Below are 23,959 nucleotides of genomic sequence, written 5' to 3'. Positions count from 1 at the left end.
CTTACCCGATAATCATGATTTAATTGACCCTCCCTTCCTCCCCATAGAGAACCAGTGGAACCGAGGAATAATTGAGGAGGTGTCAACAAGAAGTACTTGAGTACCTGGCCACAGGTGGCGCTGGTAAGTACACCCCCTTCTAGTATTGTGATAGCTGGCGTATCCCTCCATAGAATTCTGTCGGGCAACGGAGTTGACAGCTACATGATTATCGGGTAAGTATATTCAAAAATTTATTTTACTAATGAAAATAACATTTTAAGATTTGAATAAAACAATAACAATAAAATATGTTTGTCTGTCCCTGTACCATGTACAGTATACAATTGAGCACCTTCCTTTGCTCCCATTAAACCAATGAGTGTGATAAAAACTGAAGAATATTGAGGAATTGAGCAAAAACTAGAAAATAAGAGATGATTTATTCCCTTTTTATTAAGAAGAAACAAATGAGAAGAACATGAGAAGTACAGTATAAAACCTTCTTCTACTTAATTAAATAAAATCCTATCAGTTGCAATATCAGTATTAAAGACTCAATATTCATAAACCTGCATGCTCTATATTCAATGCCTTCACCTAAATTCTATGCCTTTTCCTCATTATCATACTGTTTCTCAATTAAAAAGCAACCAAACTTTTCAAGATGCTGATGAGAACTTATAAAATATAAATTTCTTCTTTCTCTCCACAAGTTTATTATTGCTTACAGGTATTGACTATCAATTCTTATGCTTCCTAAATATTCAGGGTTTTTTGGTTTATCCAAAATAAAATTCAGGTTGTATACTTCTTTACCTTGGTTGAATGTTGTAGAAAATACATATCAATCACACTGTACATTTCAAATAAGAACTACTCCATGTTAAAGAAATGATATATAGAATATATCATTAAACAGTAATCCTTCTCATACCCGCACAGATAATAAAAGCACAAAAGGGATGCGGACTGGGCTAAAATATTGATGCAGACAAATCAGTTTGAGTTACCCCAAAACCATAGCCCAACAATGTCTAGATTATGCAAACATACTTGGTTAATAATAACACCTAGAATCCAAAGAAATAAGAATTAACTATCATTCGAGTAAGTATAAAAACAAAACAATTTTATCAAGCAAAATATGTATTAAAAAACTGCCTTGATAGGCTACCAAAATCCCAAATTGATCAAGAGAAGAATTTTAAAGCACGGATATATCACTGAAACTGTTAATGTACATGTATATGTGTAAGAATGATGACTGCTGCTATTTGTATATGTGGTACATTCTCTACAAACATCTTTGACCTTTGTACAACGTAAGCACGATCTTACTCAAGTACTGTATGCTCCTTATATACATTTCATGAACTTATTTTCTCATGCAGGTTTTCTTAGGATCTACACTAGGTTTGGTATTTGCACTTCCACACTCCATGCTGGTAAGGATGAGTACTGGTTACAGGCGAATGTGGCTCAGGAGAAGAGTGGATATGCGAGGGACCACTATATTAGCAATGATGGTTTGTAGTACACAAGTGACACCGTTTATCATTGCTCCAAAATCTTCCTGAGTACACCTCTTCTGTGTACAATGCTGAAAAACTACCAAACCAATGTCTAATACAGAAAAGAGTAGTATTCTATATTATAATGACTTAAATAACTTAGGAGCAAGTTTGTATCAAGCAATGGCAACTAATTTATTGTACTGTATAGTACTTAAAATGAGATTCTTTAATTATCAGTAACAAACTGACCATTTTGTCATTAAAAAGTCTTTTCTCTTTTGCATCCTATCTTTCTAAATAATTATTGCTGTACACATGTAAACATATCTAAAATATATCTACTGTAAAAGAATTTTTTTCCTATGTACCTATATCTAAGGACTTCTGCCCTTAGTAATTTAAAGGCACTACAGATAACCTAGCTGAAAAGAGGACAAAGACATGTAAGCCTAATGAGAAATTTTGAGATATTACAAAGCAGTAAACTGTTTTACTTGAAATTCCATAAGCTTCTCCAGCATTACAATAATTGTTATGGCAATTAGATGTGACTAGAGCATTTTCTGACTTATCTGATTTCACGAGGAGCAAAGGAAGAATGCAATAAAAAAATAAAAGACTTGACAACTTCATAGTCTACTAGGAATTATATTGTAATCACCACAGCTAAACACACCTTACATAAGCAGCATCAAGAGAACTACCCCATCAGCTAGTTTTTACTGAAACAACTCAATCGAATAATGGTACCGGGCAAGAAATTTTATGATGCAAAAAGCTACAAAGACTATCAGTGTAAAAGAACATATAATCTACAATGAAGATATCTTGAATAAATGGCCAGTACATAAAACATGTTTTAAAATTTTTCTAAAACAACCAGCTTAAATGAAAAAAATAAAATAAATAATTTTTTGAAAATAACAGATAAAATTTGTTAGCTTATGATACTGCATCATATAAAGGCCAAAAATAGCTGTTATACTGTATGTACAAAATGGCAGAAATATCTCCGGAATTTCCACGAAATAAAGATAAATCATGCAATCACCAATGCACAGGTGACCAAAACTACACTGCAACAGGAAGACAATATGCCACATTCTAACCATCCCTGCTGCATTTCAAGATCACACACCTGAAATTACACACAAATTACCTACAAAACGTTAAAATAATAATTATTTCAATTAGTCTTACCCAACATTCATTGCCTATGAGCTTTGAAATCACAGCTTTGGTTGACAAACTCTAAAATTGGAAGATTTGTATAACTAACCCACTTACAACTAACTACTAAGGTCTATCCTCAATAATCCAGCAATCGATGACCAAGCATCTCCTTTATTTTTTTAATAATTTTTCAATCTAATAAAAATTGGTTAATTACAATAAAAGTTTAGACACCTACCATCATTAAAGCTGTTAGACAGCCAAACTGTTGATATCAGAGATACATTTGGTTATTGCATTACTTCCCCTAAATGAACAACGAGAAAATACTTATTGCTATTCACAGAGTTCCTAAACTTCGTTTAGTATCTACTGAATAACGGCAAATGGAGGTAATGTGTAAAGATCCAGCCTCTACCTTCCAAACTAAGGATGTGGCACAGGTGAACAAAAAACTTCTATACTCTTGTTAAGTGATGTGGCAAACATGTCTATGCTCTGGCAACCCTCACCACCTCCAAATATCTTGACAAATCAACAGATGTAGAGATCATTCATATGGCAAAATCTGATTCTTCATGCTTAACTGGTCCGCTAAAACATTGATTTTTCCGGAATGCATTGCGGAAGTAGAGCGATTCCTCTTGGATTCTTCCATGATAATCGTTTGACTGCTATCCTGTGTAGGGAAGACGATCTTGTACCCTCTTGGTTCCTGATATAGGCTTGTAGTGTCATAATGTTTGAAAACACTGACACCGTCTTTCCCATTACTAGTTGTACCTGATCTTGAATAGTCTTGAATATTGCTAGCAACTCTAAGCAATTGATGTGCTGCGTTGTCTCCTACGGATTCCATTTCTCTGAGAGATGTAAGTGGTCCAGCATTGCTCCTCACCATTTCTGTGATACATCTGTGAACAGAGATTCAACTCTAAAGACGTCTTGTGACATGCGACTGTGATCGCCCAACAAATTCAGTACGTGAAGTTCCTTTACCATCAGTGGAATAGTTACTGCATCTTGATTGGTCATCTTGATCTAATGGGATTTGAGATGAAGTTGAAATACCCTTATTTCACATGGTCCAATGGGATGAACATCTCTAAGGAGCCCATAGTTCCTAAAAAACTCATCCACATTCGCACCAACATGTTTTTCAATGTTTGAATTTTTGTAGGAAACACAGACAGGACTTCATCCCATTTTCTGATAGAAAAACCTAAAAAGAAACTGTTGCTATTATCATTCTCAAATTTATAATCTGAGTCAGATTCAGGAGAGATTTCTTGACATTGACTATGACCCCCAACCGATCCAATGACCTGAGTAACCAAAATTGTTGAACTTAAATCCTCTCCAATAGATTGCCTAAAATTAGCCAGTCATCCAGGCACTAAAGAACTCTTAGTCCCAGTGACTTTAACCATTTTGAGATAGGGGCCATCATTCTGATGAACACCAATAGGGATGTCCTGAACCCGTCACATTGTCACTCAAACTGATAAAGCTTTGATTCGTTGACAAAGCGAAGGCATTTCCTTGAAGTTAGATGAATCACAATGTGAAAATATGCATCTCAGAGGTCTATCATGAACATCCTATCCTTTTGTTTGATTGCTCTTAAGAGCCAATAAGTGTATTTCCATCGAGAACTGTATATGCATTGTGAACTTGAGTGCCGAGATATCTAGAACTGGTCTGAACCCTGAGCTTTTGAAGAATAGTAATAACCTGTTACAGAACCCCAGGGATGGGTTTATGATCTCTTCTATCACATTCTCCTCTAGAAATTTCTTAAGTTCTAGTTGCAATACTTCCCCTAGAGGTTTCACAATTTCTAGTTGCAGTATTGTAACTGAGCTTTTGCTGCATTGATAGTAAGTGCGTTTTTATAGGTAGTAGGTTGGCGAGGGCACCAGCCACCCATTGAGATACTACCGCTAGAGAGTTATGAGGTCTTTTGACTGGCCAGATGGGACTACATTGGATCCTTCTCTCTGGTTATGGTTCATTTTCCCTTTGTCTACATACATCCACACTGAATAGTCTAGCCTATTATTTACATATTCTCCTCTGTCCTCATACACCTGACAACGCAGACTACCAAACCATTCTTCTTTACCTAAGGGGTTACTGCACTAATTGTTCAGTGGCCACTTTCCTCTTGGTAAGTAGAAGAGACTTTAGATATGGTAAGCAGCTCTACTAGGACGACACTCCAAAATCAAACCATTGTTCTCTAGTCTTGGGTAGTGCCATAGCCTCTGAACCATGGTCTTCCACTGTCTTGGGTTAGAGTTCTCTTGCTTGAGGGTATACTTGAGCACACTATTTTATCTTATTTCTCTTCCTCCTATTCTGTTAAAAGTTTTTATATTTTATATAGGAGATATTCATTTTAATGTTACACTTCTTAAAATGACAATTTGTCCTAAATTGTATTTTTCCTAGCTATACAAACCCGTAATCATTTAATACAGGAATTTGCTTTAGCGCAGCTGAAACAGCCGAAGAAAAAGAAAACCAGGCAGTCGTGCTGATTGGTTAGCTGGCAGTATGAGGCAGAGCTTAGCTCCAGCCCCCCCAACCCCCAGCCCACCCTCCTCATTCAAACGCTTTAGGCTCAATGTGGAACATGAGAGGGGTGGTAGAGGCAGGGATTTAAACTAAATTATTACGGGTTTGTATAGCTAGGGAAAATACAAATTAGAACAAATTGTAATTTGTTCCGATGCGATATACAAACCTCAAAATCATTTAATATAAGAAGACTCACTGGTTGGTGGGAGGTCTGCCTTTGCTGCTTGTGAACAGCTAACTGCCCAGATATAGACCTGGTCTCGAATGAGAGCAGAGGACTAAATCCACCCACCCTTGACTCTCGACCCAACATGATGATGGTGGGATCTGAGAGACTGGGAGTCGGGTCGCGCGATGGGTAAGAGCCTCGTGCGACCTGTGAGCGTGAATGTAAGAGAAACTCGACCCTAGGGTCGCAGTGACTGGATGAACCTCCATAACCAAAAGGTAAAGGGTTATACATCCACTGTCTTCCCTGCCTAGCAGAAGACGGGGGAGAATACCTGTAAACAAACTCTAGCAAACTTACCTGGGAAGACTTGTCTTGATGTATGGGACTCCAAGGCAGAAGACTGAGAGAAAGGCGGAACATATGCATACTGCTTTCAAACTGCCAAACATATCATAAAAATCAAGACAAGAGACTTCCCTGTCCCGGAGGAACTGGAAAGGTCAGACAATAGCTTGAGCTGCTACCACAAGACCAAGAACAAAGGTGTCCAAGGACTTGTGCGTAAACTCCCGAGTAAAATACCGTAAAGGTGGTCTGGCGTTTCCAAACGCCAGCCTTCAGCACTTTGCCCACTGCAAGATTCTCTTGAAAGCGAGTATGGGGGCAATGCTCCTGATCTCGTGAGCTTTAACCATCGCTGGTGCTTAGACTCTTGAGGGAGTCTCATACGCCTTGCGGATGGTTTCACGGATCCAGAAGGATATTGTGTTCCTCGACACCTCCCTCTTGGCTCTGCCGGTGCTAACGAAGAGTCATCAACATTCAGGTCTGAGATGCCGAGTTTGTTTAAGATAGCACCGGAGACACCTGACGGGACAGAGAAGCCTCTCACCTGAACCGCCACTCGCCGCATCCGGTAAGGAAAGAATAGTGAAGGCCTCAAACCTGGGATCGTGGATCGCTGGGTTCTGAGTTTTGGCCACGAACTCTGGCACAAAACTCAAGATCTCCTTCCAACCCTCTCGGTGAGTGACATTACAAGAGAGGCCGTGTAACTCCCAGACTCTTTTCGCCGATGCTAAGGCTAGCAGAAAAACAGTCTTAAGGGTCAAGAGCATGTCTGAGGCACAGCTCAAGGGTTTGTACGGAGCACGAGTAAGAGACCCGAGAACTAGAGTGACATCCCACTGGGGAACTCGAAGTTCCCTCGGGGGACACGACTGTTCGAAGCTCTTAATGAGCATAGAAATCTCGAGGGCATTGGAGATATCTATGCCCTTCAGACGAAATACCATTGCAAGGGCAGACCTGTACCCTTTAATGGCAGAAACCGAAAGGAGCTTATCTCAGTGAAGAAAGACTAAGAAGTCAGTGATTTGAGTAAGAGAGGTTCCGACAGGAGAGATACCCCTTCCACTACACCAATCACAGAAGACCGACCACTTCTCCTGGTAGACTGAAGAGGAGGATCTTCTAAGGTACCCTGACAAATCTCTCTCGCAGCGAGTCGCGAAAAGCCTCTCATTCTGAAGAGATACTGGATAGTCTCCACACGTGAAGTCTGAGCGACTGTACCGCCTGGTGGTACTTGCTTGACAAGGGTTGCCGAAGGAGATTAGGCCAGTGTGGTAGCTCTCTCGGGGCCTCGACCAGGAGCGACAACAGATCGGGAAACCACTCCATGTCTGACCATAGTGGAGCAATGAGAGTCATCCTGAGTCCAGGGGTTACTAGGACCCATGACAGGACTGAGCGAAGCAAGCAAAAGGGGGAAAACGCGTAGCAATCCAGTCTATCCCAAGGATGTTGCAGTGCGTCCTCGAACGCAGCCGCGGGATCTGGTACTGGAGAGCTAAACACGGGAAGTTTGGCGTTGTATCGTGTTGCGAATAGGTCGATGCGAGGTTTTCCCCAGAGGTCGAGTACTGTACTCGACTCGCTATCCAAGGGTGAAGAGTCCATTCTGCCCCTATTACCCGTTCTCTACAACCTAGGGCATCTGCCAGAACATTTCTCTTGCCTGGAATGTACATAGCTGACAAGGTTACGTGTTGACTCTCTGACCACAGAAACACTTGCCTCGTCAACTACTGCAAGGGACGTGAGAGCGTGCCCCTTTGCTTGTTGACGTATGCAACCACGGACATGTTGTCGCTCATCAGCACTAACGAGTGCTCTCTCAAACGAGCCTGGAAATGAATGTGTGCTCTCAAGACTGCCATCATTTCCAGCACGTTGATGTGCAGGTATTTCTCCTCTTCCGACCACACACCTGACACGACTAAGTCGTCCAGGTGTGCACCCCAACCTTCCGTGGACGCATCTGTGAACAGACGGAACTGAGGTGGAGAAGGGTTTACGAGAAACTCTCTCGTGAAGTTCTCGTTTAGCCACCAAAGGAGATACTCTGTTACCTCGTGTTCCATGAGAACCGGGCAAGAGGGAGAATGGGTGGCTGCCAACCACTGCTCCTTCAGACACCACTGAAGGGAGCAGAGATGGATCCGCCCGAAAGGAACGAACTTCTCCAGCGAGGAGAGGTGACCTAGAAGAGTTTGCCACTGGAGGGCTGGAAGTTGTTCCTGCGACAGGAACGGCTGCGCAACCTCTCTGAATCTGCTGATCCATTCTTCCGAGGGAAGAACACGAGCTGCTGCCAAGTCGATCAGCATTCCCACATACTTCATCTTCTGATTGGGAATGAAGTTCGACTTCTTGTAGTTTTCCACGATCCCCAAATCGTAACAAACTGCCAGAAGCGAGTCTCGGTCCTCAATCAACTGCTCCTGCGAGGGAGCGAGAATCAGCCAGTCGTTGAGGTACATCAGTAGGCGGATGACCCTCAAGTGGGCCTAAACTGCTACCATCGTGAACACTCCCGTGGACACTTGGGGAGCTGTGCACAGTCTGAAGCACAGACTTTGAACTGGTACACCGGGCCCTGGAAGGGGAATCGGAGGTACTTTCGGGACGACTGATGAACTGGTTCTTGAAAGTACGCGTCCTTCAAATCTATCGAAAGCATGAAGTCGTACTGCCTGATGGCTAACAGCACAGCGCGAACTCTCAGCATCTTGAGCGGAGTTTGATGAACAAACTTGTTCAATGGCGAAAGGTCGATGATCGGTCTCCAACCTCGTGTCGCCTTCTCGACAAGGAAAAGACGACAGTAGAACCCTAGTGACTGATCGTGCACAACTTCTAGTGCAATCTTCTCCAGCATTTCCTGGACTTCCGCCTCTAAGGCCTGAGCCTTCGGAGATGTTGGAGCGTACGAGTGGAACGCTATTGGAGTGGAGAATAGGGGGGGGATGAAGCACAAATGAAAGCTTGCTTCCTTCACGAAGGGTCAACACTATCCATTCCTCGGCCCCGAGGTGCTGACACATCGCCTAATGGCGTAATGGGCATCCCCCTACCTTCGGCAGCATGGTAAAGAGAAAGCAAAGCTCGGCGTTTCCCTTTCCCTCGCTTGCCCCTGTTCTTTCCACGACGTGGAGGAGCTCCCGAGGAAGGCTGAAAGGTCTGTTTGGGAGCAGAACCCTTCTGAACAGGAGCAGGTCTCGGCTGCACAGGAACAACAGGAGCCCGACCAGCGGTACCCTTGCTTCAGTTCCATCACTAGAGGAAACCAATTGCTCTTGGGCCACTTGGGGGCCACTAGTGCTGCAGTTCCCTTGAAGGATCTCAGCTTGTTGAGGACCTTCAGCAGGAGATTGGTTGGGGGGAACAGGTAGATCCGGGTCCAATTGTTCCAATCGAAGGACGTGGCATCCGTCGCCTCTGCCAGAGAGTCCTCATATGGGGCTACATATCGAAGTAGTTTCTTGTTGTCGCTCGTTGCGAAGAGGTCGATCTGCAGTTCCGGGACTTGTTCCAAGATGAAGGAGAATGAGTCTGCGTCTAGGAACCACTCTGACTCTATCGGCTTTAGCCTGGATAGAGCGTCCGCCGTCACATTATGGAACCCTTGTAGGTGAACTGCTGATAAGTGCCATCTCTTCTTTTTCACTAAACGAAAGATGGCTAACATCACATGGTTGATGTGGAGCCATCTAGAGCCTTGTCGGTTCAGACATCTCACTATCACTTCGCTGTCCAAGACCATCTGATGTGGGCTGATCTGTGAGGGGATAGTTTCTTCAGCATCAAGAGGACTTCCATGGCCTCCAGAATATTGATGTGAAAGGTCTTGAACAGGGATGACCAAGTCCCTTGGGCTTTCCTTTGATGGGAGTGACCTCCCCATCCTTCCGTCGAGGCATCCGTGTGGATGGTCACCGATGGGGGAGGTGGTTGAAAGGGAACGGTACTCGTTAGGCTCTTGACCTTCGACCACGGCTTGATTAGTGATCGTAGCAAGGTCGGTATCGGTCTTTGTAGATCTCTTCGAGCGTTTGATGCGCATCTTCTCCAGACTCCTGACGCATCTTTCAGCTGTGCTCTTAGCACTGGGTCTGTTACTGCTGCAAACTGGAGAGAGCCCAGTACTCTTTCCTGTTGGCATCTTGAGATCCTGTCAGATTTCAGTAGTCTCTTGACAGACCCCGCAATCTCTCTCCTCTTCCTTGGTGGAATGGAGAGGCGGTATGACTTCAAGTTCCAATGGATTCCCAGCCATTGAAACTCCTGAGCTGGAGAGAGTCAAGACTTCTTGAAGTTGATCTTGAATCCCAGATGTTCCAGACACTGGATCACTTTCTTGGATGCTTGCAGACAAGCAGTCTTGGATGCTGCCCACACCAGCCAGTCGTCCAGGTACGCTGCTACCTGAACACCTTCTAGGAGTAGTTGTTGTACAACTGCGTCTGCAAGTTTCGTGAAGATCCTTCGGGCTATGTTTAGTCCGAAAGGCATAGCTCTGAAGACATACTTCATCTTCTGTAACTTGAATCCTAGGTAGGAGGAGAGGGGACAGCTAACTGGGAGGAACCAATAAGCATCTGCCAGGTCTATTGAGACTGTGTACGCCCCTTTTGGAAACAGGGTCCTTATGTGTTGAAGGGTTAACATCCTGAACTTCTTGTTCTCGACGAACTTGTTGAGTGGCGACAAGTACAGAATGACTCTGAGTTTGTCCAAGTCCTTCTTGGGAACACAAAACAGCCTTCCCTGGAATTTGATGGACTTTGCTTTCCTTATAACCTTTTTGCTCAAGAGTTCTAAGGTATATTCTTCCAGTAAGGGGGTGGAGTGTTGGAAGAATTGAGGAAATGAAGGTGGAGACTAGATCCATTTCCATCCTAGTCCATTTTTGATTAGGCTGTGGGCCAAGGGATCGAAGGTCCAACAATCTCGAAAGTGTTGGAATCTCCCTCCACCTGAAGCATCTCATTGCTTAGGTGGTCCAGAGGGCATGCCACCCTGACCGCATCCTCCCCTGCCTCGGGAGGGGTGTCTTGAGGAGCCCCGTCGAGAACCTCTTCCTTTCGGACGAAAGGTAGTGGTTTGCCTCTCAAACCCTGGGTTAAAAGATGGTGACTGGGCAACCAGCTGTTGAGGTACCACTTGGAAGGTGGTTTGTGGCTGAGCAACCACTTGGGGCATCGCGGTCATGGTGACCGTGTGATGTTGCTGAGTAGGCCGAGAGGGTAGTCTTGGCTTCTTTGACTTCCGCTTTGGTTGGGGATCCGCATCCAGGGAAGACTTCCTCTTTGAAGAGATGCCCCACTTCTGGAGAAGGTTCCTATTCTCTGTGGCAACTTTCTCGACTACCTCTTTGACCGCTTCACTACCCCAGATGCTGGAAGAAATCAACTTCCTGGGTTTGTGTTTTACTGTCGCAGCAGCAAACATGAACTCCCTACAGGCTCTCCTAGCCTTCATGAAGGTGTACAGGTCCTTTGCTAAGGTGGCCATTTGCCTCTTGGACAGGACCATGAGCATGTCTGGGATGCTTTTGTGGCCTGCACACATCTCGATGCAGTTCTGGAGGGACAGAGAGGTGGCAAGCCTCACTTTCGTCACTTGCTCCCTCCGCAAGAGAAAGTCCAACAGCTTAGGGAGATTCTCGCTGAACTGCCGTCCCGCGATATCTGCATCTAGCTTTCCTACTGAGATGGTTAGGTGGACCTCCTTCCATTCCTTCTCATCCGTGGGCAGGGCTAACGACAGAGGCCTACAGTCCTCTAGTGTAGGGCACGGTTTGCCTGCCTCAACTGCCTTGGCAACAATCTGGAACGCCTTCGACGTAAAGGGGAAGGCTCTGGAAGTAGGAGCAAGAAAGGTAGGGTGTTTATTGCTCAATGAAGAAACTTTCGAGTTGGTATAACCCGCCTTCTTCAGGCTGCTCGATAAGAGAGCCTGTGCCTTGTCGTGGTTGAAAACCATGACCTCCTATGGTTCCGTTTCCTTCTTTGACGCTGGCTCATGCTTCAGTTGAATGAAGCAGTCAGGGTAGGCATTAAGGCTCGGCCAGAACTGAATGTCATCTAAGGGAATGGCTCCCATCTCCTCTGAGATGTAGAGTTTGCCGTTGGTAATCGGCATGTACTCCGCGTACCTCCAGGGTTTGGTCTCGGAGCAGGTTGCCAGGTCCTGAACTCTGGGTCGCTTGTAAGACCCTCGGGAGGCGGTGGTCTGTGTCACTTCACGGAGCTCTCTTGTGAGCTTTGCTTCCTGTGCTTCGCTCTCTTTGCAAAGATTCTCCATCAGCGTGGTAATATGAGCCAAAACTGACTGGCCTACGGCATCCAATGGAGGGGTAGGAGCTGAAGATGTAGATGGTGTCGGCTCTGGTGCTGGCACGGGTGGAAGGGACTCCTCCACTTCCGACGAATCAAGGCCTTCTCCTCCTCCGGGAGGTAGAGTAGACTCTTCCTCGGGATCGTCCATAAGGAGATCCTTCTCTGTGTCCGTGGACACTTCAGACATCCTTTCCTCCTGGTGGATGTCCATGCCTTGCATCGCCTCACTGACATCCTCCTCAATTGCAATCTGGAGGTCCGGGTCGTGTCTGGGGCACGACAGCTTCATTACCCGCTTTGGGGAACAGCAAGCTATGCATCCTGTCGTTTGGAAGGTATGGTCCCGGAGAGTTCTTCTGGAACCCTCGTACCTATTTGCGAAGCTTCTATCGTGCTACATCCCTCGACTCCGCTGACTTGGGGTCGTCGAAACCCTCGACCACCATGGCCGAGCAGACGTTGCAGTTCTGGGGGTCCCAATACCGCAAGGTTTTAGTGGTAGTGGTAATGGCGCAGATGGCATGAGTCCTGCACATAGTGTGACAACAAAAGTTCCTACTCTTGTGGTTGCAGTATATCACCTCGCACTTCATTTTGGGCTCCTCCTGTAAAGAAAGAAAATTCAAATGAGTATGCGGTTATTTATCGCATTTGATAAATAAGTTACATGCAATAAATGTTTTGGTAACTTAACCATTATAGCTTAGTATAGTAAGCTAGAAAGGAAATAGTTAAGACACATACTTGTGTCTTCTGTCCATCCAATTACTGCGACCTACCCCAATATTAATGTTAGAATTTTTTTATTAAGGGAAAATCAAGGGAGAAGGGTTCTAACCTCTAGTGTTAGAATTAGTGTATACTAACACTAACCCTTCCATAAAAGTATTAATATTGTGGGGTAAGTTATGAACTGATGACTTTATCAGTGTATTAAAGGAATACTTCACTTCAATATAAAGGTGGTCTCAACAATAGACTGTGAAAGGACACACAGGGTATGTTGGAAATATAAACTACTGTATAACATATACTATAGTTTTCTGTTTGCAGTATGTACTATACTGCAAAAATACTGGCAACTGTATAAGCATATACTGTAGTTCAGCGGGCATGTTGCAGGCTAGGCTAGTACCTGGTGGGTTAGTACCTGACGGCACTAGCCGACAGAGAGAGAGAAAGTATGGAGTGAAGGGCTACCTTATTAATGTAATTTTTAGTACAATAAATAAGGGTGTAGGTATGTTATTCCTACTGCCTTCCTCCAGAATGAGGGTTCAAATGGAAGGGGAGAATGAATCATTCTAGCTTCCATCCAACCACAAGATTTGTTGCCGGTCACTGACGGTTTCAGGGATGTGGATGGCAGTCCAAGGGAGGGCTGAAGAACACTCAAAGACAAAAGGGTCAACCACCGGCAGCCGTCACAGCCGGCACAACCTTTCCTGGAGCCTTGCGTCCGTAGGGGAAAGTCGGAGCATCTATCAAGCCGCCTATGTAGGAGCCCGGTCGGCGCCACGATCTACCAGGCAAGTGGGGAGATTGTAAGACAACGGCCACAGACATGCGATGGCTAGGCTATCGCTAAAGGACAGAGAGGGGCAGGGAAAGGGTCTTGTATGCTGTGTCAGGAGAAGGCGGCAGGATTGCCGCCATTTCCAAACATAGATGAAACCTTGTTTCAATATCAGCGCCATCCTAGGCAGCAGAAGAATGTCTATTCTTCAGCCTAGGGTCTGCCGAAACAAGACTTGTCTTCTAGACCGCAGGGGAGAAGGTGGCGGCATTATACTACCACTTCAGGTGGGGACTAGGGAAGCTAAGCTTCCTATGCTGACAGCTGTAAGCCGGCAGGGGAGTGACTACTCACCCGGCAGCCAAGCTGTCGGCATAAAGACTGAATACTCTGAGTTACTGTCGTAATACCAAGCCAGGATACTCGCTGGCAAGGGGGGAAAAGACAGAAAACACTAGCCTAGTCAAGCCGGAGTGTACTACTCTATGGCAAGACCAAGATAGGGTTGTCACCTATGGCGGCACTCAGAGGGAAGGAGGGTTTACCCTTAAATCTCCGAAGGAGATGATTATCGAGTTATATAATTAATTTTAGGAGATATATCTCCTGTTGAATTGATAAAACTATACACGAGGGTAAACGGGGATAATGTATGACAGTATACTAAAGAGCATAGACTGGGTTAGCCTAGCGCAGGGCGAGATCTCGGCTACCTATATCACTGAGACACTAACATATACGATCTACACATTTAGGAAGAGGAAAATTGTTTGCATGATCATATCTTCACTAATATAATTTTGCCTAAATAGCTATAATTCATTAAAGCTAAATACCGGGAATGTCATTCTGCTGACTAAATAAAGCATACATGACAAACAACAGCGCCCAAAATGGCCCCTCCGGTGACCGGCTACGCTCTAATAAACACATTAAATTATGATAATTTCATTGTGAGGCAGGAGCTAAAAATTATACACCGTAAAGATTAAATACTCAACTTTCCAGAGGCAGAAGATGCTGGAGAATGCATAATTAATCCCCAAAAGAAAAGATCTACAACGCTAGATGAACAGGGAGAACACCGTGCGAAATCGCTACCTAAGTAGGAATAAGCGCCATCTTGGAGCCCTGTAATAGTAGGGGAGGAAGGGCAACCTTGATAACGGCTCCCTTTCAATTTCGCCAATCTTCCCCCTCGAAGCGAAAACGCTATTCGGGGTGAAGATTGCCATGTGTCATATCAAGATATACGTCCCCTGATATTATGCGATATCCTTAAGAGAAATTTTAAGAATACTCGAGCCAGAAATTAGAATTCTGGAGACCTATGGCCAATTCTCTGGGAGTATCACTATAGCCAAATATCCCTTAGAAAGCTTCCATCAGGACGACATGGCTTGAGCCCAAAAATATATATACAGTGAACCCTCGTTTATCGCGGTAGATAGGTTCCAGACCCGGCCGCGATAGGTGAAAATCCGCGAAGTAGTGACACCATATTTACCTATTTATTTAACATGTATATTCAGACTTTTAAAACCTTCCCTTGTACGTAGTACTGTTAACAAACTACCCTTTAATGTACAAAACACTTAATGCATGTACTGCAGTACCCTAAACTAAAACAGGCACAAATATTAAAGGCGATTTTATATCATGCGTTTCCTAAACACGCCAAAAAGCACGATAAAAAATGGCAACCAATGTTTTGTTTACGTTTATCTCTGATCATAATGAAGAAACAAACAAATTTACACATCTGTGTATAGGTTAGTTTTTGCATCGATTATATTGATTATTCAGTACAGTATGTTGATTTTGTTATTACCAATGTTTTACTTAATTTTTCTTAGGACTTCCAAATGAAATGTTTTTCTTTATGACGCCGCTTTTCTTAGGACTTCCAAATGAAATGTTTTTCTTTATGACGCCGCCTGAAACGACGGCGTAATAAAGTACGCTCAGTAAACAAATGAAGGCATTTAACGCGCATGATGAAAGTGATAAATAATGATATTACAGTAATAGCTTTTAGAAAATATGTTATTACAAATATTATTTACCGTATCTATATAAAATCATACATACGTAGCAAAGCAGGAAAACAATTTAAGAGAGAGAGAGAGAGAGAGAGAGAGAGAGAGAGAGAGAGAGAGAGAGAGAGAGAGAGAGAGAGAGAGAGAGAGAGAGTTGTTTTACGTACGTAAATGTAAATAAAAAAAAAATAGCCCCATTTCATATAAAATAGGTTATTACAAATATTTTACTTTATCATATTACAGTAGTCTGTATAATACTGTAAAGTTCAGTACAGTATGTTGTTGTTATAGTAGTGGCGATGAAATTCTCAAGAAACAAAAACACGGCATTCAATTACAACAGCTGATTCATTCTCTCTCTCTCTTCGTGTTATACAATACTTACATATAGATGAAGAAACTAAAATTACTTTTCTTAGTGTCAATTAAATACTAAATGAAAAAATTATGCCGAGTTTACATCCATTTCAATCGTTGCTAAAAATACGGCATCCGATTTCATCAGCAAACCACTACTTTTTGGGAAACATCATTTTATTCTAGAAAATTGCTACTCTTTAAATAGTTAATTGCACATTAAGAAAGCATGTACTTCTGTTTTTAAATTTCGGGTGTGTTTTAAAAATCGAGTATTGTTGACTTCTTTTTGTTTTACTTTTGGCTGTGATTAGATCAGCTGACGTCTAGCTACCGTTCATTTCTTAACTTATTCAAACCGTCTACAGTATACAGTTGATATTACATAAGCACCAATGTGTTATAACCTATCAAATTTTTTTTTTTTTTTTATTACATTTAAAACAATACACACACTCTCTCTCTCTCTCTCTCTCTCTCTCTCTCTCTCTCTCTCTCTCTCTCTCTCTCTCTCTCTCTCTCTCTCTCTCTCTCTCTCTGGGCTACTTTTCACTACCTCCCATTCCTTACCTCTCTCTATCTCTCTAACAAATGATATCTTTGTTGCTCCTCAAAGTTTCATTTATATTGAAAATCAATCATGATTCAATTTTCCTTACTTTCTCCTATCTCGCACCATCGGTCACATCGCGGTATTTTCAAAATTTCCGGAAAATCCGCGATATATGTATATACATGCGTTATGAAAAAAATCCGCGAAGTGGTGAATCCGCGATGGTCGAACCGCGAAGTAGCGAGGGTTCACTGTATATCTATATCCAACAATAATGGGGGACCCCCAGTGGGAACTCGGGGTTTTGGGTGGGGAAAACATACTGGGGAAATGGTATATAAAGGTAAAACAAGCCTTTTCTTCTCTATACATTACGTTCTTGGATATATAATAAACCAATGAAAAAAATACGGTAATATTGAGCTGCGCAATCTAACATTAGCAATGTTAGCGTAACATGCTAACATTATCAGTGTTTTTCATTTATTTTTTGACATTCTACGGGTCGGTTGTAGTCGCTCTCATTCGTTCGTTAGTACATAGCAGGTTTCGACCTTCTGCGCATAGAATCCTCCTCCACCAATAGGATTACTTCTTCTCTACCCGCCACATTTAACTATTCGACTGGATCAAGTATTTGACTTGATCTAGTACAACTATACCATACCTTTTATGTAATACCCTCGTATACATATTACGTTTGACCCAAGAATTACTCGTTTTATTATCTGATATCTTATAAAATCACCTCATTTTATATTCCCATTATATATTATTTATCATACACTCCATTTTATCTTGCTATATTACTTTTATACATTTTGTTATTACCTTGTCACACCCAGATTTCACATAAATACTTGCTTTGGACAAGTTTCCCATTCTAATTCATTCATGTTTACTCTCTAGACTACGTTGTTTTTCCATTAACCAATCATGAACCCATATCTCTTCAAGTGGTCTCTTCATACCCCTTCCAACAAATCCTTTTCCGTGGAAACCTTTGTCCTAGTCAGGTCTTTGTTATGTCAAGTGAGGTTTTTTTTCGTATTTCACGATGGAAGTTATAGAAACTTGTAAAGGCTGCAGTATTCCATACTTAAAAGCATTTGCTAATTTCATGGGGAATTTTTTGATACGTCATCTAGTGTTGATAATTTCCTTAAATCACACAATGTAATACCCAACGTTTACAGTGTCCCAAATGCCGTTCATAGAAGTTAATATGTCATAGTCTCAACACCCCGGTGACCCACAAGTTTTGTCGTCTGGGTCATAAAAGTAAGTCATTAATTTCTTTAATTTAAATGTTTTTAGCGTGTGCAGCTCAACATTACCGCTTGCCAGTACAAGTTTGTGACCTGGGAAGGGGGTCCAGGGGCTCGCCCCCAGGCTAAGGGTTGTGACCAGGGAAGGGGGTCCAGGGGCTTGCCCCCGGGCTAGGTGTTGTGACCTGGGAACTACTGTACTAGGTTAGGTTAGGTGGGTTTGTTAGGTTCTGTACCCCTTTGTACCCATTTATATATTGTGTAAAGGGTATAAGGAAAAATGCTTTAAAATACACATGCTAATATTAGCGTAGCATTGCTAATGTTAGCAATGTCAGCGTAATATTGTTAACGTTAGCGTACGCAGTACATACATTCTTGATGAGTGAAGTGAGGATGGAATTTGAACAAGAGCCATTATATTTAAACATTTTAACAGAAAATATATGTTTTCCTGTAGAAAATAACGTGATTTAACCAGTTTTCACCTTCATTTCATCCGCAACAACAACAACCAGTTCGGCTACTTGAAGTTAGTCGAACTGGTTGTTCTGTTTGTTTGCAGTTGAAATGAAGGTCAAATTCTGTTAAATCACATCATTTCCTACAGGAAAACATATATTTTCTGTTCCAAATGAGAATCTGTAATACAGTACAACTTTACCAATGTATCTGTATACAAAATTTTCATGAAGCGAAAGGAGATGCGAAAATTTTATCGTTAATATTACGAAAAATTTTCATGATACGAAGAGATTCGCCAGCCAGGTCGACAATAAAATAGTAACCTATCAAAAGTATGAGCCAGTTAAAGAAAATGGGTTTTCATACATAACAGAAAATGTACTTCTCTATAGTAAGGGTAACTATAATAATAGTACAGTATATATAGTACGTACTGTATATTTTGTATATGTACAGTATGTCAGTATTGTACTGAATGTATTGTATTATTTTCCATTTATTATAGCCTTATGTTCTAATTACTACTTAACTTACATGTATTAACAATTAGGTTAGGAAATTGAATGATTCAAATGTATTTGGCTGTACAATAAAGTATTTCATTGTGGTTATAGCTTTATTATAAAATCTAATGTGGTGTTTTTGTAGGGTTTAGAGCAAATCAGGAGATCTACAAGTAAAACATGCCCCACAATAAGAAATTTTCATGAAATGAAAGCCACGCCGGAACAAATCAATTTTGTATCTTAAGGCACTACTGCATTTATATTTTACATCAGCATTATATACTACATATATATCAAATACTGTATTACAATACTTAAAACAGAATTTATGTATGAACATCTTTTAAATATTATTATCACTGTTAGAATACTAGATAAAAGAGTTGGTGTATCACGGAATGATTTAGATGCATTACCTGTATAGTTGGGCTGTTCTGTTTTGCGCCGTCGGTTTGAAAGCTTCCGCTTGTGAAAGTAATTATTGCAAAATCCAAAATAGCTGATTTTCCTTTAATATGCTAAACATTTTCTGAATGACCGATCTCCAAAGATTGGACCCGTGAATAAGGAGTGCTGACTATAAACTTATGACGCATTGTTAGAACAGATCTCGTTCATAACTTGAGGAGCTCCTCCTAACTGTTTACAACTTCCAATCAATTTGGGATTCAATACAGTGAATGTTGGTAAGATTTATTGAAAAAGTAAAATCCAGAAATAGAATTTATGATTTCAATACATACAAACAATTATTCCATCCTACCCTTCTCCACACATCTAAATGGGGATAAAGAAATAATGAGATTTTCCAAAACTTTAGCCACCAATGATCATTCATTGAATTAGTAGAAGCAACGTATAGGAGGGTTAGTTACAAACATCTGCAACTAATCCTTTAATTCCCAAGTTCATCAACCAGAGCTGAGCTTTTAATGCTTATAACAGAATGAATGTTGGTTAAGTACTTGAATAATAAATTTCCTCCTTAAGATTCTGTTAAATGGATAGCATTGTAACATGAATTTCCATTGATAAAAAATAAAGTACATACACTATTACCAAAACTATGTTTCATAGTACAATATACAGGATATTTAAACTCAGCCTGTATTTCTTTATATAATCTTTTTATGCCCCTCTCATAAATGTATTCTTTCATCCGAGATGAGATATCTCAATGGAAGATAATTATTAGTATTCAGAAAAAAAACAGACTTTGCTCTTAAAAATATTTGTTTTACTGTATATGATTCATACCAAGATATAAACATCTTTCTCAACTGTAGCCAAATACTTCTTTTAGCAGATTACTTGAAGGAGAGTTGGGATGAAACTATCAATAAAAGGCAGCACACTGTACTTTCCACTTGCCTTATAGTTATAAATAACCACTTGGATAAAGTCTTACCTAGCAAAAGCTAATACTAGGCCTAATCTATTTCTGATTAAGGCAGGTAGTTAAGGAGGAGTATGTTACAGCTACCTGCGACAAGGAATGAAACTAAATTCAAGTGAACTACTATACTACTCTCCTTAAGGTACATAGCATACAGTAAAGAGAGGTCTGTATTCCTTGTTATAGTGTCAAGTTCACTAATTGGCTTGGTCCCCATAGCTTTCTTATTTAAACTTTTGGGCTTATTCTCATACTTGTCCCTGCAAATTTAATGAAGGAAGTACAGTATAGTACACACAATGCAAAGTTTTTTTTTTCTGAAGTATGTCTTCTTTCTGCTAATACAAAGAGCTTATAATCACCCATAGTAATGGCCACTCTTGCAGAGCTTGCTTTCTCCATCTTGAATGGAGTTTGTAGCATAAACTCATTCATGCCAGGAAGATGACTGCCTACACTCAAGACACAGCTAAGTCTATGAACTACTACTTCTTCTCAGGTTTGGAGAAATCCTGAGAGGAAATGAAGAAAGCCTCTGTTCCTAACCAGCAGTCTATCCATGATGTAACCTGGATACTGACCATTGCCGTATTCACTTACTTTGATGCCAGGAAGCTTTTAAATTACACTCCTAGTCTCTCTATTGATGTACTATACTCCATTTTTTATAGCGGTGCATATTTGCACTGACTCACAGGGGTGCCCTTTTAGCTCGGAAAGGTTCCTGATACCTGATTGGTCAGAAGTATTTTTGTCCAAACACCTTCATTATTCTCGAATGATTACCAAGTAATGTGAATCGAAACTTACCGGTATTTATTAACCCTTTTACCCCCAGGCTCTTTGGAAATTTCCAACCCTTAACCCCCAAGGGGTTATTTTTTCCCCAGCACATTTTGCAGTATATTTCTTTTAAATTGCTCTAACAGCCTTAATTTTTGTCATAGAGAGGTCGGGTTGGTCTCATTCTCTTGGAAAATGGCTGAATTTTCTCAAAAAATTATCAAAAATAGGAAAAAATAAATTTTTATAGCATTTTTTTGCAAGGACGTACCGGTACGTCCATGGGGGTAAAGGGATGGGTTTTGTGAAACGTACCAGTACGTCCTTTGGGGGTAAAAGGGTTAACCTATATTTCTCCATCATATATATGTTTTGTCAATAAACAATGTAAATGAATAAATATATTATAAAGAATCGTCTTGGTAATTCTAAATTTGATAACACAATCCACCGAAGTCAACGACAGCAGCTTGTTTTCGGATGCACGCTTTGTAATTTTGTAATTTTTCACATATTTTAACACAAATTGGGATAAATTACACTCAGCATAAGTTAAACATGTTATTATAAACTTTCTTTGAATACCAGAATTTACCAAAAACATGGAATTAATAAAACCCGATATTTGTCAAAACTTATGGGGAGGTAAAAGAACAGCCTGTAGCGGCCTGGCGGGAAAACAATCCCTTTTGATTGTCATAGACGCAGTTTTTTTTTTCTTCCGTAATATAGTTCGGCCTATTCCTTTCAGTTTAAATAGTCTTGCATTGTCTCTCTTCGTATTATTTTGCTTAGTATTTTCCCACATTCCTGTTCCTCACCTAATATCTTTCTATTTTCCCCGATATCCCTTCTTTCATATATGGGATATCCTCACTACGATTCCTTATTTCTTATCCTCTGTCGAAAGTGATGGCTTGAAGGGAAGCGCGTGCTAGTCTCATTAAAATAGTGTAGAGGCGGGAATAAAAAAATACTATGCTTAATTTCAGGTTTACAGAATAGGTTATACTTGCTACACAGCTTAAAATTTATGTTGTTATTATTTTTGGGCTCAAGCCATGGCGTCCTGATGGAAGGTTCCTGTTTGGTAGCTTCCTTGGGTATAAGACTACTAAGATATTCCCAGAGAATTTAACCACAGGTTATCACAGAATTCTAACTTCTGGAGCGAGTATCTCAAAGGTTTCCCTTTAAGACATCGTAATACAACAGGGGACACGCATGTCTGGTCGTGCCACATAGCTATCTCCACCCCGAACAGAGTTAACGCTTCGGTGTGTAAGGGCTGAGAATAGCTGGGAGCCGTTCCACAGCTAATCTCACTCGTGGCTACTACTGATACTCGAGACGTAAACAAACGGACGCCATTGCTCTAATGACGTCACGCGCGTCTTTATCCTTTGTTTAGTAGCTGCCCTACTGAGACGGATTTTCCCTTGTGTGAACTTTATCGTTTTGCATCTTCGCTATGTCGTTACCTTCAGCCTCGCCTTCTTCTGGAAAGTTGAGTACAAGGTTCCAGTATTGTTTAATTAAGCTCTGGCCGTAAAGTAAATATTATTTTGCGAAATAATTGATGTTTTGTGGCAGAGCTGTGCCTCTACCGGACCCGCCATTTTATGGCGTCGTTGTTGTTTTGCATGTCTTATTTAGTTAGCCACAACAACGCTTCCGGCCTTATATACTAATCGAATACATTAGTTTATTTAGTCTTCATAGCTAGGAACTTTTATATCGTGTTTAGACGCTTTTTATCGGTCATCGATTGACCTCATACCAGTCGGCTACTATAGCCCCCAGGCCAGGAGCCTATATACAAGTGTTCATGCATGATTTATCAGTGATCCTAGACTAAGTTATGAAGATAGTGGCATTATTATTTTACAATACTTTTGACTAGTGATGCAAATGTTTTCGCCTTCAGGGACCATATAGGGGATAGGCTAGTCAGTGATTCTTACTAGCCTAACCTAACCTTAGGACCCCTATATGCTTCCTTCATCCTCTGCCTTGGCATTCCCTCTAATTAGCCTTGATCCCTTTTCTGAGTAAAGGGATTTATTGTCTAATAGAGTATTATATCGCCTCTCAGTCCTCCCTAAAGGAATGAACCCCCTTTAGGATTGCGTCTGAGAGTGAGGTTAGGCTAGCCTACCTCTATGGCTAGGATAGTCTGCGACTTTCCTGCGATAGCGATACGTCTTCTTCCTTGCCTAGTTCAGGACTTTTAGCCCTGATCTAGGTCGGGTTAGGAAGGTTTCTCTGTTCCATGCTGAAACTGTACTCTTGCACCGTTTTAGCCGATCAGCCTAATCTTAGGTTAGGGAGTGTCCTCCCTTCCCTTTGTGGCCGCTCTGGTACAGAAACCCTTCCTGGGAAGACCCCTCTCTTCTCCCTCCCCACCTATCTCTTGTATAGCCTAGCCTATGCTTAGGTTAGTTTATACTCATCTGTCCCCTGTCCTACAACTCCTCCTTAGGGTGGATGAGTAGGGCTACCCGAGCTTCCTTGTGCAGTCCGCTCTGGTACATATACCTTCATAGTGTCCTATAAGGTTAGTTCCTAGTGTAGCTCTGCATAAGGGAGTCTCCCCCCCCCCATCTTGGGTGTTCCCTAGTCCTCCCTTGGGCTACCTGCTCCCGGTCCCTAGTGACCCCTGCATATGGATGATAGAGCCTGTCTCTATCATGGGTACACCCCCTCAGGGAGGGGGAGGGATGTCTGGAACCCTGAAGGTACTTCCTGCATCCTTCCCCCCCTCCCCCTGTCTCTCTATCTATCCGGGTGCCGGTCTCTTGCCGCCTCTTATGCCGGCAATACCTGCCTCTTGGTGACTTCCCTACCCTTGCCGCCAGCCCCCCGTGTTCCGAGGGACTGCCGGCTGCCGCCGGCTACTACCGGCGGCTCTCCTACTCCTATCTAATCGTCCGCTTGCCGGTCGATCTCCGGAGTGCCGGCAT

General features: G+C 41.9%; 1 protein-coding gene across 2 annotated transcripts in view; it reads right to left on the bottom strand.

Moving 5' to 3' along the window:
• Positions 1 to 263: 263 nt before the first annotated feature.
• The window catches only part of LOC137657741 (uncharacterized), a 301,807-nt gene continuing 278,111 nt past the window's right edge, over positions 264 to 23,959 (bottom strand). For both annotated transcript variants that reach the window (XM_068392206.1, XM_068392207.1), the window contains one exon: positions 264 to 2,634. The gene's annotated coding sequence lies outside the window, so the exon portion shown is untranslated. The remainder of the gene's footprint in view (positions 2,635 to 23,959) is intronic.

This window comes from Palaemon carinicauda, chromosome 18 (genome assembly GCF_036898095.1).
Source record: "Palaemon carinicauda isolate YSFRI2023 chromosome 18, ASM3689809v2, whole genome shotgun sequence".
Classification (NCBI taxonomy): domain Eukaryota; kingdom Metazoa; phylum Arthropoda; class Malacostraca; order Decapoda; family Palaemonidae; genus Palaemon; species Palaemon carinicauda.
Note: the sequence above shows the minus strand (reverse complement) of the source record. Positions and strands in the feature narration are given on the sequence as shown.